Source organism: Stegodyphus dumicola, chromosome 6 (genome assembly GCF_044657685.1).
Source record: "Stegodyphus dumicola isolate Sdum_Otavi_A_Nest chromosome 6, ASM4465768v1".
In the NCBI taxonomy this organism is placed as follows: domain Eukaryota; kingdom Metazoa; phylum Arthropoda; class Arachnida; order Araneae; family Eresidae; genus Stegodyphus; species Stegodyphus dumicola.
Window position 1 is genome coordinate 85,988,339 of NC_140773.1, and position 14,078 is coordinate 86,002,416.

At 29.8% G+C, this 14,078-nt stretch overlaps 1 protein-coding gene across 1 annotated transcript in view; it reads right to left on the reverse strand.

The window, feature by feature from the left end:
• LOC118182581 (voltage-dependent calcium channel subunit alpha-2/delta-3-like) overlaps positions 1-14,078 on the reverse strand; it is a 223,031-nt gene that overhangs the window by 61,307 nt on the left and 147,646 nt on the right. The gene's annotated exons all lie outside the window — the stretch shown is intronic.

Below are 14,078 nucleotides of genomic sequence, written 5' to 3' on the forward strand. Positions count from 1 at the left end.
TGGCAGTGATTTATGGAGTTAAGAGTCTTTTACAGATATATAATTATTTTTTTAATGAATTTTTATATAGCTACAATTTAGATGTATATTGTAGGTTAATATGCATGCTATGAACAATCAATTTAACAAATTCATTTAATAACTTAAAAATACAAGGTGTTTCCAAAAGAACATCCCAACTCTGATGGACTAAAATTATGAAATTAAACAAATTGCAATCTTTTTACATAAATTAAATAAAAATTACATTTTAAAGTTTATTAAGTTATAAATGTTCAACGTGACCACCACCAGAAACACAAACAACATCCAGTCAATAGCAGAAGTCATCTCACATCGTTTTCAGCATGTCCGGTGTTACAGTTTGGATGGCTGTAATTATTTGAGTTTTCATTTCGTCAATATTCGCTGGTAGCAGTGAGAGAAGCATCTTCATACAAGTTTCTAAGGAAAAATTGCAGGGAATTAAATCTGGGCTTCTTTGGAGCCCATATTTAAGGTTGTCATCTACTGTGCGACCAAATGACCATTTTGGCAATATTTCATTTAAGAACTCATGAACAAATAAATATCAAAGTCAAATTTCTGTTCATTATCATTTTAGGTAAGAGTTTGTAGCAGCTGTAAGCATGATTTAAAAGCCAATTAGTTGCTTTCTGAACACTTTCCATGCCACCAGCTGCCATTAGTTGATTTTTTGGACTGTTAGTGAGTTTTTGTTGAATCTATTTCACATTCTCTTCAGATACACACAGAACTTTTGCTTTTGAATATACTCTCCTTTTCAGGAAAATGATGAAACCAACCTAAAATACTTCATCTATCAGGAAGACAAATTTCATATTTGCTACAAAACGCTCATTGAGCGGTCGTAATGTATTCACTTTTAGCAAAATTCAGAAACACAGAATTCGGTTATCATCTCAGTGTGAAATGATCAAAAGAAACTTAGCGTGACCGAATGAAATGCATAGTTAGAATGATGCATGCTTGTAAGGCTTATAACAGCATTCCTCACCAAATAAACAAGTTACAAACTACTCCTACACTATGATTTGTAGATTGCTCAGCTTACTTGTTTGGCTGACAAGACAAAGTTCTTCAAAATTAGGGCTTCAGTAAACACCCTGTATGTATTATCATTTTATATTATTTAAGTCAGCAACAATAAAAGCTCAAAATATGCAAATGAATTAGCACAAGTTGAATTTTATTTAGTCTAGAAAGAAGGAAAGGAACAAGGAACCCAGGTATATACGGCTAACTAATGTTCAACTGTACGTCTGGAAATTATGATAGCATTCAAATTTTTATAGCAAGTAATTTGAAATTATATTTGAAAAATGTTTACAAATTACATACTTGAAAATTTTAACCCAGGATATTAAAAATGTAACTTGTTGTGTGATGTATAAATCTAATATACCTCAAATTATTTTTAGCTACACTTAATTTGAAGTACTTCTTTATGGATTATACATATCCATGAAAACAATCTGAATTATAAATTGTAAGTAATGAAAGTACTGAGTGGAAATGAAAGAAAAATACAGTACACTAAGTTTCGCTATTAGTTTTACTTCTTTATTTTACTTAGTTTATCTTTTTGCCATTTTAAACCAAATCCTGTTAATCAATCAATCAATTTAGAGAACAAAATATTAGAATTATCTTGCTTTTAGCACAGCACATTATATTTGGTTTTACAAAAATAGTTTCAGAATTAAAGTTTTTGACAATTTTTCTTTTCAGACGCATCCATGAATAGATATTGGTAAAAGAATTATAAATAATTTCAGTTTTACTATTGTAAATTTAGTGTATTATCTACTAATAACCTTATTTTTTCAACAATATTTTATAAAAAAATACATGAATCAAACAACCCAATGAAACTTACCATCCTGTACAAGCTAGATAAAAATAACTGCATTATGCAAAATTCCAAAAGGTATAATCACTTACCTTGCAGACTAAAATGAAGAGTTAATTTGTAAGAAAAGTATGATGACTATTAAAATTTATTATATGACCAAAGCAGTGGCGTACCTAGAATTAAAAAAAAAAAAAAAAAAAAAAAACGGGGGGGGGGGGGTGAGGGCACTATTATAAAGTCAAAACTATCCTAGTACAATTTTTCTTATTCATAATTTTGTGTACAAAAATTAAATTTAACCTAAAAACCATACATTTGCAATCAATATCATGCTATTAACAATGAAAGTTTAATAAAATACTAATCAATAATACAAAAATACTAACATTATTTTTTTAGGTCAAAGATATCCCTAAAAGGAGCTTTTTAATTTACACTAAATCATACATTAATGTTCATTTTTTCTTCTTTTTTTTTGGTACAATTTGTGAATAATTTTTATATTTTAGGATAGAAAGTGACTTTTCTGTAGTATACAATGTAACTAGTAAAGTTATTAAGATTTTCAAAAGGTTATAAATATTAAGGGGAAATCTATTTATTGTATGTAGACCTCTAAATACAGCAGATAGATTATTTTGCTCTTGATGCAGTGTCTCTGAAGTTGATATTCAGTACTTAAAATTACAAATATTACAATCCCTCAAATCAGAAGAATATATATTTAAAAATATTTTCAGTTTCCCTGCATATTCAAATCTGAGATGGAATTTATTATTTAAGAAATTTTAAAAGAATTTAATATTTTTATATGTTTAATGAAACATTCTTTTAGATGCAAGATCACACAATCAGAAGATTGATTAAAAACTGATATTTGAAAACAGGATTCAGTGGATTGAGTTATAACATTAAAATGTTTTTAATATTGTAAAAAAGACATGTTTGTTTGCTTGCCAGTTATGGAAGAGAAATTTCAAATTTTTCTTCATTTATTTGTTTTAGAACTGTGACCAGCAGTGGCGGATAAGGCCGGCGGGCGACCGGGCAGATGCCCAGTGAGCCGGAGCGATTTCGGGCCAATCAAGGAAGTGGAATGATCGAATCGACACAAGACGACACACGAGACAGCCTTGCGCGTGACGAAAAGTGCAAACAATAAATACGTTCACGCAAAAGTATATCTTCCAATGATATACAAAATGCATAGATACGACACATGACAAAATCTGTTCTGAGTAAAATATCAACTTTTAGAAAAATTTTGTCTGCTCACTTATATTTAAAATATTATAATACACTAAGCCAGTGACGAAATATTTGTATACTAAAGGTTTAGATTACATTCTAGCATATAATATTGTTAGAGAGGCTACAAGCTCTTTAAAAGCGATTTCTAGAAACTTCGATTTAATATTTAAGCCATTAAAATCGTTTGCAACAGATTGCAGTAATAAACTAGAAAGGCTGGGTTGTGATGTAATTATAGAAGAAATACCTGCTAAAAGATGCTGAAAAGTGAAACAAATGGATGACGAAGAATCGTCCGATTATAATTTCAATTACCTTATGAAACAATTCAAATTTACTGTCTCTAATTTTATAATTTGTAACACCAATTTATCAATGTAAAGTAGGTTTAAAGGGCATATGAAGTTGTATAAAGACATATCACTTCTCGATCCCCAAAACATTTCAAAGCCATTGTCGTCGAACTCTTTTGACTATTTATCTATATTGTTTGGGCACTATGCAGGTGTAACAATTGATAATCTTAAGCATGAATATCAGGACCAAGTAATTAAATGGGAACTACTAAAAAATTAAATTGAAAATCATTATTTTGAATCTGATACTGAGTCAGAAGGAGAGAGTGCTCTATCTATTAATGAGCATTCATCCAAAGATCTATGCAATTTTTGAAAAAATTAACCCTATCTATAATGCAAGTTGAATGCGAAAGAGCTTTTCAAAATTAAAAATGGTAAAAAGTAGATTAAGGAGTACTATGAAGCAAGCTAATTTGGAGTCACTGCTATTGATAAACATAGAGAAGGATATTTTGGCTAAATCAAAAATTGAAGATACGATGGAGGAAATATTTGCCCAGGCAACCTGGAACTGAAAAATACTTAAATGGCTAATTATAAATTAGCCGTTGTTTTGTGTGTATAATTACTTAGTTGCTGTTATTTATTGTTATATATATATATGAAGTAAAGTGTTACTTTCTGCAAAGGTGTATTTTTATTTTATAAAATTATTTTTTTGTGATGATGATGATGACAAGGATAACTTAACATGTAATGACATTCCATATGAGAAGCCTTAGGGCCGACTTTTTTCCTGCCAAGACTAATTTCTTTGGCCAATCCCCCCCCTGGTGACCAGCTATGAATAAATTGCACTGAAAACTTTTTCTGAATTGTCAAGAGTTTCTTGAAGTACTCTTAAAATATCAAACCAATGAATTAAGAGCACAGTTATTCCAAAATAGACATAATAGATTAATGCTTCTCTATTTAACAAGTGAGATAAATATTTTTCAGAGATTCTTTTCTTGAACATCAGCACTAATTTGATATACTTTATTGGGAAAGAGAATTTATTAATGAAGTTTTCATAAAGAATAACATTTTTCTATCAATCCATGCAATTTTGAACATTTTTAATGTCACAAACATCAGAAATTGCCAAATTACAGGAATGATAAGTACAGTACTGAAGAAATCCTTCTTTCCCTGTAGCCTGTATATTCTTGAATATACTGGATTTGGCTTAGGCACCATCACAGCTTTGACATCTCATGTAATTCAAATTTCTTTACATATTGACACTATAGTTACAAAATATAAAATATTTTATGTTAAAATAATTTTTTTTTTCAAGATCTTCCACATACCTCACACAAATAGATACTTACTCAATAAGCTTTTTTCTATCTTCTTTTAGCTTGATGAGCACTGGCAATATCAAGTGCATCAACTATGGATTGCTTGCATCTAAGAACGATACCTTTCAAAAGCATCAGCAGATAATAAGGAAAGTCCCCCCTCTTGCTGGGTTATGGAATATTTTATTAGATTTTGCAATTTTATTATGCAATTTTACTTGCAAATTTATTGCAATTTTATTAATTTACCCAAAGCTATTTTTTATTGAACTGCATATAATTTGGTGAATATTATAAAGTATTTATAATACATCCCATCTTTAATTTTAGAATGAGTTAATTAAGGGCATTCAGAATTCAATGCACAATTTCTGTTTATACTTTCATTTCCAAATGAAGAACCTAATTAAATTTTTTAGTTTCAGCTAAAGGGTCATATAAATATCTGAATTAGAATCAAAAGTATTGGTACGATAGAATTTTGAGGATCAGCTTCACGTTCAGCTTGCTGTTGAGTTTTACATCTTTCACGCATGGCACTGATCATGGTTTAGTATGCGATACTATTTTGCTAGCATTTCATTTTTTCAGTTCAGCTTTGTGACAATTAAAAAAAAACAATTTAAGAAAAAATTCTCTATCTTCTTACTCATTTTGAAATTATTGGATGTACCGAGATTTTCTTACTATGTTACTCTGCTTGCATTGCTCGATCCTATCATGAATAATGGTTAATATTATCAAAATCCTGTACTTTTCACTAATGCCGCACGTGAAGAAAAAAACCAAATCTATATTTAAGCAAGAGATGAAATGAATATGCTCTTTTTAGCAAACTACCACCTGATATTCAGCAGTTTTGTAAAATGAATGGCAGGAAAAAAGTAAGAAAATAGCCAACAGTGATAGTAAAATTGTATTTTTTCTTCAATACCATGTGGGACAAGAGAAGTTCAAGCATTACTGAAGCAATGGGTCCTGGGTCCTAAAGGAACCAAGTACCAGTTTCTTAATTTTATTTGCAAGGATTATTCTTGTAAGACCTCTCCGTAGCCCTCCAATATACTTTAAATTTGGATAATTTTATATATATATTGTCATTTCCTGGAGTACGCTTTTAACAAATGTCAATACTAACTTCTTTACCCACATTCAACCCTCTTCCAGTATCATTAATTTGACCCTTGCAATACATGTTCACCCTCTATTTAGTGAATAATAGGGATAAGCATAAACAAATAAGCACATGTTATCTCTTCTGGCAAAAATGAAACTAGAGGATAAAACAATTTAAAAAAAAAAAAAAACATTCTTCAATAAGAAAATTTGCAAAATAATGCCATAGTTTTATAAATTTTCAATAGAAGAAAAAAATTTAAAAAGGTGCCTATGACTCTTCCCACCCCCGGGTACGCCACTGGGCCAAAGTAAATTATTTGCTCATAAAAATATGCAGTACATTAAACAGCCAAAAATATCAGTTAGTAAATAATCTTTTCAGCATCTGACACATTCAATATCAATACACACTCAAGCACTAAAACTCACCAGCATGAAAAGAAAATAATGAACAACAGATTATAGAGATATAATATAAACTACAATAGCAGAAACCATGCACTAATTGCATTGAGGGCAGTGGTATCCCTCACTGTGGTGATTTTAGTGAATAACTAGATTGATGTTTTGTGACAACATTAACTATGATGCTAAAGATCATCCATTGTAAAGTCATTATAGTATCAAGATCATCAAGTCACACAAATCAGCAAGATCATCCAAGTCATAAATTAACAGTTTCTACAGCATCTTACTATGTTGCAACCTGATGTCATCTCATGACTTGCATATTTACCAGGCTGAATTTTTCCTGCAAGGGCAATTGAAGATGAAAGTCTTCAAATGTAGGACCATTGACAAATTTATGAATTCAATCAAGGTAAAAAAATATTCAGGTCCAAAATAATTAAGCTGTGTCTAAATTCTGGATTAAATTTCAACAACGTATTTGGAGAATTTTGTGTAAAGGAAAAAAACGATATGATTTGATCCAGTGAACGAGATAACATCAGGTAAAACAGTGATAACAAATAGTTCTAGAAAGACATCAAATGGCACATTGTGCTTCTTATATTTTACAATAAAAGTACATACTCTATCTCTGCTTTCTCTATCATTCCCAACAAAAGAAGTTTTTGTTAAAGTCTGTCTCATTAAGTTTAGTAAAGATTTCAGTTCCAATTTTTAACAATCAATGATCACTAACTTCTTTCTATTTAGAAATTATTATAGACATGATATTTATACTTCAGGTTTAAGAAAAGAAAATGAAATAACATTTTAAAATAAAATGCTAAGCAAAGGACAACATAATACATTTTAAGTAGAAAATTATTGAATAAACTATGTAATTTTTTATTAACTTTAATAGTAAATACTAAACAACTGATTGCCATTAAAAAGTTTTAGTCAGCATGAAAATTAGCATTCATAGTATATTTTGTTTGTTTAGTTATAATAGTGAAAACAACCTTTGATTTCAGCAACCAGCATTTCTCGTTCTGCACAGTGTAGGCAACTTATTTTTCAGAAGAATCAGCCAAATCTCATCATCAACATGAATCATATCTCGTAGCTTGACAGCCAACAAAAAATTGGTAGAAGAGTCACAGAAAGACACAGAGATTCTGTTGCTCAGAAATGATGATCTGTTCTGTTCCCAAATGAATTTAAACTCAGCAGAGTCAAATAAACAATCAATAAGTCACAGATACAAATAATAATGAACTGCTATGAAATAAAACCTCTACTTAATCAGAAATGGGTGATTGACAGAAGAAAAGCATGGGTAGTAATTATGTATAGCTGATAATGTATGTATATAAAAATGAAGACATACAATAACATCCTACACAAAAATTACAACAGCACATTTAACTGATGTTAAATCTCACGTGTCACCTAGTCTAGTTTTTGAGAATTTCAAATACCACAAGAATTTGCTTATCTATAACAACCCACAACTAGTAGAAATTTTCTGAGTCCAGTTTAAATAAATTGACAAAGAGCAACAACGACAATCAATAAATTAACAAATTTAACAAATTGAAGCAGCAAGTTGGTGATTAAACTCAAAATCTGGATGTCCCCCAAAATTCTGAAAAATGGACTTGCACCACTTAGGAACCAAAAGCATCATAACTAACTTAATCATTCAAAACACTTATTAAAATATTACTGGGTTATCAAAAAACTGAAATATTTGTATTATGATGTAAATGTAGAAAAATTACATAGCACATACAGATTGAAATATATATCTTGAAGGAAACATTTACCTTAGATATTAACTCATTTGCATTAATTTCAAAATAATAGAAATGGAATTTAACAGCTTTAAAAAACTTCATACAACTACGGAAAAGAACTTCATTATAATTTGGAGAAACAAATACAAGTTACAAGTAAAAGAAAAAATATTAATACACTATACATTTTAAGGCATTCTCAATAACTGAGACACACTGCACACTTTACCTGGATAAGAGAGACAGGAAGCGAACTATCGGGCTTAGCATTAAATGATAAAGGGAAAGTTAGTAAAAATGAGATAATTAGGGTTAGATAAAAACTGGCATAAATTCCTTTACACGCAACATGTGTATAGTTAATACAGTTAAAACAAGTTTTAAACAAATCATTGAAAAATCAACAGCATCTTTTGGAGAAGCAAAAATTATAACTGCTCTTAATTCAGTATTAAAAAGAAAATTAAAGAGTTAAAAAACACAGGGAAATTAGCTTTGAAATTTAAAGAATAGAGGGATATTTTATTCAGTCTGATGCATAATTTATATCCGAAGTATATTACAGACCCTGTTTGTATATAAAAAGATCATCTAAAACAAATAAATGTCTGCAAGAGAAAAAGGTATCAAAATTAAAATGAATGAAAACATGAAACGAAAGTTCAAAATGGTATATTTGATTTAGACTTGCTTAAAGCAGCATCTTTTTAGTACTTCATTATTATTATAATCCCTATTTTGTCAAGGTTATCAATAAATTACCAGTGTAAACCATCCTCAAATAGCCAGCAGTAGTAGTGATGATCAGATTGTAATGAGAAGAGCTCCGAGTAAACCCCGTTATATATATATATATATATATATATATATATTTTCATATATATGTTGAAAATTCATGATCTCTCAATTATGTCATCAAAAGAAGAGCACTGAGTATTCCACATATTTTCTATTCTTCGAAAAAGCGATTTACTGAGAAGAAAGGAAGATGGTACATCATTCTTCCAAGAAGAATTCATTTTACTTGTATTTGAAAATGCGAAAAATGGCCATTAAATAAAACTATACATCAATGAAAGCACTTATTTGGAGATGCAACATAAAAAGTAACAAGCATATGTTTGAAAATTAGTTTATAGGTTTCAGAATGCAACAGCACATTGATTTATTTACTGTTTGGAAGAGGAAATGACATCAGTTCAGTGGTGAGAAAGAAAGTCAATTTGTATGAAATTGCAATTATTGACTGGAATAGTTTTATGATAGAGGTGTGTTCTCTACATCTAACCTGACAACCAAATAAGTGGCTCTAAAAAATAGTGGATATAAACTAAAATCTCTTCATACAGGATTACACATGGCACTACAAAAAATAAAGCTGGCAGGGTATTTCGACAACACTGGACTTCTGGTGTGTTATGCTGAGAAACTGGTGAATCCTTTCTCACTCAGGTTCAAAATACAAAGGTACATATTCATGGCAAAAATTATCGACCATGTACAAGATGATTTATTCAGATTGCATATAAAGCAGATGAACTAGAATAGTAGACATTTTATTGTGAATTTCACTTTGTTTATCCAAAGATGATACACAACATACTGAAAGAAAAAGGTGCTGCACTAAATGATGGAATAAAATTAAATAAGAAATGGGTCGCCCAAACCATTAGTCTTATTGAGTTTATATGGTGAAAGCCCTTGGGACAAGAAAATGCTTCTAATTAAAAGCAATTGCAGAAACATGGCAGCTAAAAAGCATATGTGAGAAGAAAACATGAACTTGGCAAAAATTCTGCCATGAATTTGGTGTTCAAAAAACAGGGGCCACAATTTTAAGCAAATACTCATATTTTGTTTTATATATGATTCTAATATGATTCAAAAAAATTTTAAGGCCTAGGAATATTAAAATTTTTTAGAACAAATTAATGGTATCTTTTTTTTCTTTAAGCCATTTTGGCTTACAAAAGGTTTCACAAAAATACTAGAATTTTATAAAGTAGGGGAAATTAGTATTGTGATGCACTTGAAGACTACTGAGATGTATTTCTAGATGGAAATAGTATATCCTTTGATATGATAATGTTAGTTGGTACAAAGATTGCATTGTACTGGAATGATTATATGAACATTTCTACAGTTTGAACTAACTGACTGTCACTTAAAATTAGATTGATGGATCATTTATAAGATGCTAAGAACATAATACAGTACAAAGTCTTTAATAATTAAGTTCATCCACAATCCGGACCTCAAAGCTACAAACTTTCTGCGCATGCGTAAACACATGTGCATATGCATTTACGCATGTGCATAATACGTTTACGCATGCGCATTTAATGTATAACGGACGGTATAAGCTAGGCTAAAATTATCTAATTATCTATTTCAGTTAATGTTGCAAACTGCGTTGTTCCTTAATCTTTTTATTGAATCCAGCTTATTATTTTTTGCAGACTGATAGAGCAATTTTATAAAAAGTAACCTTGAACTTTCGATTATGTCAAAAAGAGTTTCAGGAGCTGCCAAAGGATCTACAAAGCAAAAGCATGTTTGGATGTCCATCAAACAAAAAGTGGAATTGCTGCAAAAAATGGATAAAGGCATATCCTTTGTTTCTCTAATCATTCCGAAATCTGTTTATCAATTTCCCGTGGCTCTGCGAGGGGAAATGTCGTAGCGTGCAATGAATTGGAAATTGACCTGTCAGCACTATTCTCAGCTTCAGAGAAGATGTTTTTATTTTATTCGGCTTATAATTCCTTACTAAATATAGCAGTTCATCTCGATGTACTCCGTCTTTGATATGATTTAAATCAAATTTCTCGTCATTATAAATATTACGAATACACATCAAATAGTTTTCTGGTTCCAATTTTCTAATTTCGACTATGCGTAATGTATGCTTTACGCATGCGCACATTGAAAGAAATGTTTAATAAAGTAAACAAATAAACATTAAGCTTTTTTTTTTTTTTTTTTTTTTTTTTTTTTTTGTAAATTTTGACACCCTTTAGATCATAATTGCTCTTTATTTCATATTTTTAATTTTATAATTTCTGCATGCCATCTTACCAAATTTAAATTGATGATCTATAATCTGTAAAAACCCCTAATCCGGAATCGCCAAAGTCCCGACGAGTCCGGATTAAAGACTTTGTACTGTATGTCACAACGGGTTTATGTGCCAACTTTTATTCATTTATGACTCATGATCAATGTTTTTTACATTTTAGTAACTTGTTGATAATATGCAATTTTAATACCCTTTTGAATCAATAACAATGCTAATTCAGACCAGAATAAACAATGGATTCCCTAAATGTTAGCAATTACATACAATTTAGTAATCATTTGCTATTATTTTCTAATTATTAAAATCTGTTTGGAAATAAAATCTTTCTTTCAATTTTTATAATATTATTTTGATTCTATTAATGACTGTAGTGTTTAAGCAAATACAATACAAAGTCCGAGATCTGGACTGGTCGGTACTTCCACGCTTTCGGATTTGGGATTTTTCCGGATATTAGATCATCAGTTTAAACTTAGTAAGATGGCATGTAGGAATTATAAAATTAAAAATAGGAAACCATGATTTACGAAATAATGAATCATAAATGCTTCAAAATTACAAAAAAGGGTATCAAAATTAAAAAAAAAAAGCTTAATATTCATTTGTTTACTTTATTAAACATTTCTTTCAATGCAAGTTGTTTAAGTTACTTCATTTTTTGTGCTAACACTGATTCTACAGACAAACATAATTTCTCGTTTAGTTACAAAGTTTCATTGTTCAAGTTCTGTAATTGCTGTGTCAAGAATTCCGACTAACTTGTCAATTGAAATTTTTTCGTTTTCAGTAAACTCTCCGTCACTTTCTTCACTATCGGTAGCGGTATTTTCTGGATCTAGAGTCATAATACAGATTTTACCATCCATTAATTGATTGATGATTGAGGAGCATTGTCATCACAATGAAAAGTTTCTTTTATATCAACTTCATTTATTACTGCTTCCCTACATTTCTTTACAAAATCCTTTAATTCTAAAATTTCACCTTTGGTTTGCGATACCTGAAAACCTTTAAAATTCACGGTTATGTTCATATAATTTAGCTATCGTTCACTATACATATTTGGCTATATATCATGAGATTGGTGACTAAAGACAAGTTGCTGTACTAAATTTTATTTTGCTTCTGTTGCGCTCTGAGACAATTAAGCCTGAAGTGTATTAGTTTAGTAATTTATTATACCTGAGTCTATTTCTTGCACATGCTTAAGGCTTATCTGAGTTCTGAATAAATAAATTCTCACATATACTTAAGGCTTATTGAGTGGCACTTACCAAGTGCCTCCCTTTGTCTTTCTTAATTTCTTCCGCCCGTTGCGGCAATACGAGCCCTGGCAGTGGTTCTAGGTTTATTTGAATAACAAATCAGTTATTCTTAATTCAAATGCTACTAAATGCAATCTTTTGGCCCACGAGTATCATTAAGAAAATCTATTTTTAGCATACGGAAAGAAGTTTTTGTTAAATTTTTCCTCATCAACATTTCTTAGCGCATTTAACTTAAATCTGTAATCATTGCTTAGCGTAATGTCAATGTAAAAGTTTACCATACTCTTTATTACTCAATTACTAACAAAAAAAAAAAAACTGTTTAGACATTACTCAAGTTGTCATGTGTTGATAAATATGCAGTGATGAAAGCAAAATATAATAAATAATGATTCGTCAGGTTGGAGTCAGGGATATAAAATATTAGTATGTGTAAAATCAACTATGTATCTATGCAGAATGTTTCAGTTTGAGATGTATACCAAGCAGATTAGGATTGAAGCCAAATTCTTGATCATACAAATTTATGCTAAAATTACTGTTTCTTTAACAACAAGGCATTTTATTTAGTGCCGAAGTAAAATTACGAATCGGGACTCTCCACGTGTTTTATTATGCGTGGGAGAGGGAATCAAATGCGCATGCGTAAAGCATACAAAATAAATAAATAAAAAGGTTGTTGATGGCATTGAGGTCCGAATTTTAGATCATCCGGATGTTGGACGTTCAGATCTCACACTTTGTACTGTATGTATAAGAGTATAAATACTGAAAGATAACTGATGAATTATTCTACTGGATTAATAAAAGCAGATTTCCATAACTAAATTATCATGATTTTATTGAAAAAGTTACACAATTTAACCTTACATCAAATTTAGACAGAGACTACGGTGATGTAAGGAGACTATAATGATGTAAGTAGAATGAATTACATATAATTATATGACACACTTTTATATATTCATATATAATTTTCCTTACATCACTGTAGTTAAAAAAAGCTATCAGAGTCAAAAATTAAATCTGTTTTCAAGCCTAAATAACATTTTCCCAGATTCTCATACATCCTCCTATTTTTTCCTCTAATAGGCAAAGAAGTTGTTAAGCATTTACTGGGAATAATAAATTATTTTAATGTGGAATGACTCCTGAAGAAAGAGAATATAATATGTTAAGAAGTTCTGAGTTTTAGTAGAAGAAAATTTTAAGGTCTTCAAAATATTATTTCATTTAGAAGCAGTAGAAACCATAGAGAAAATAAATATCCTTGTAATTTTGTTTATAAATTCAAAGAGTTACTTTTTCACAAAATAATTTTAGAAATCTGAACTATTAAAGGAAATGAAAAATATTTTTACAAAATGGATTAATTACGTGACTTCAATCATTCTGTTTAAGTACTAAACAATGAGGAAAATCTCCACATTTTCTTTTAGCTCATTTAAAATGTAGACACTGAAATTCTCTTATGTCTTTACAACACTTATCTGATATTTCATGACTTTAATTTAAAAATCCCGACTTTTAATTAAACATTTAAGAAAATCCTCTTTAAGATTTAAAATCAATCAATTTAAGAACAGTCTTTTTTTCTTTTTTTAAATTCATAATTGCATAAAAATGGCATGCATGCTAAAATATTGACATATCA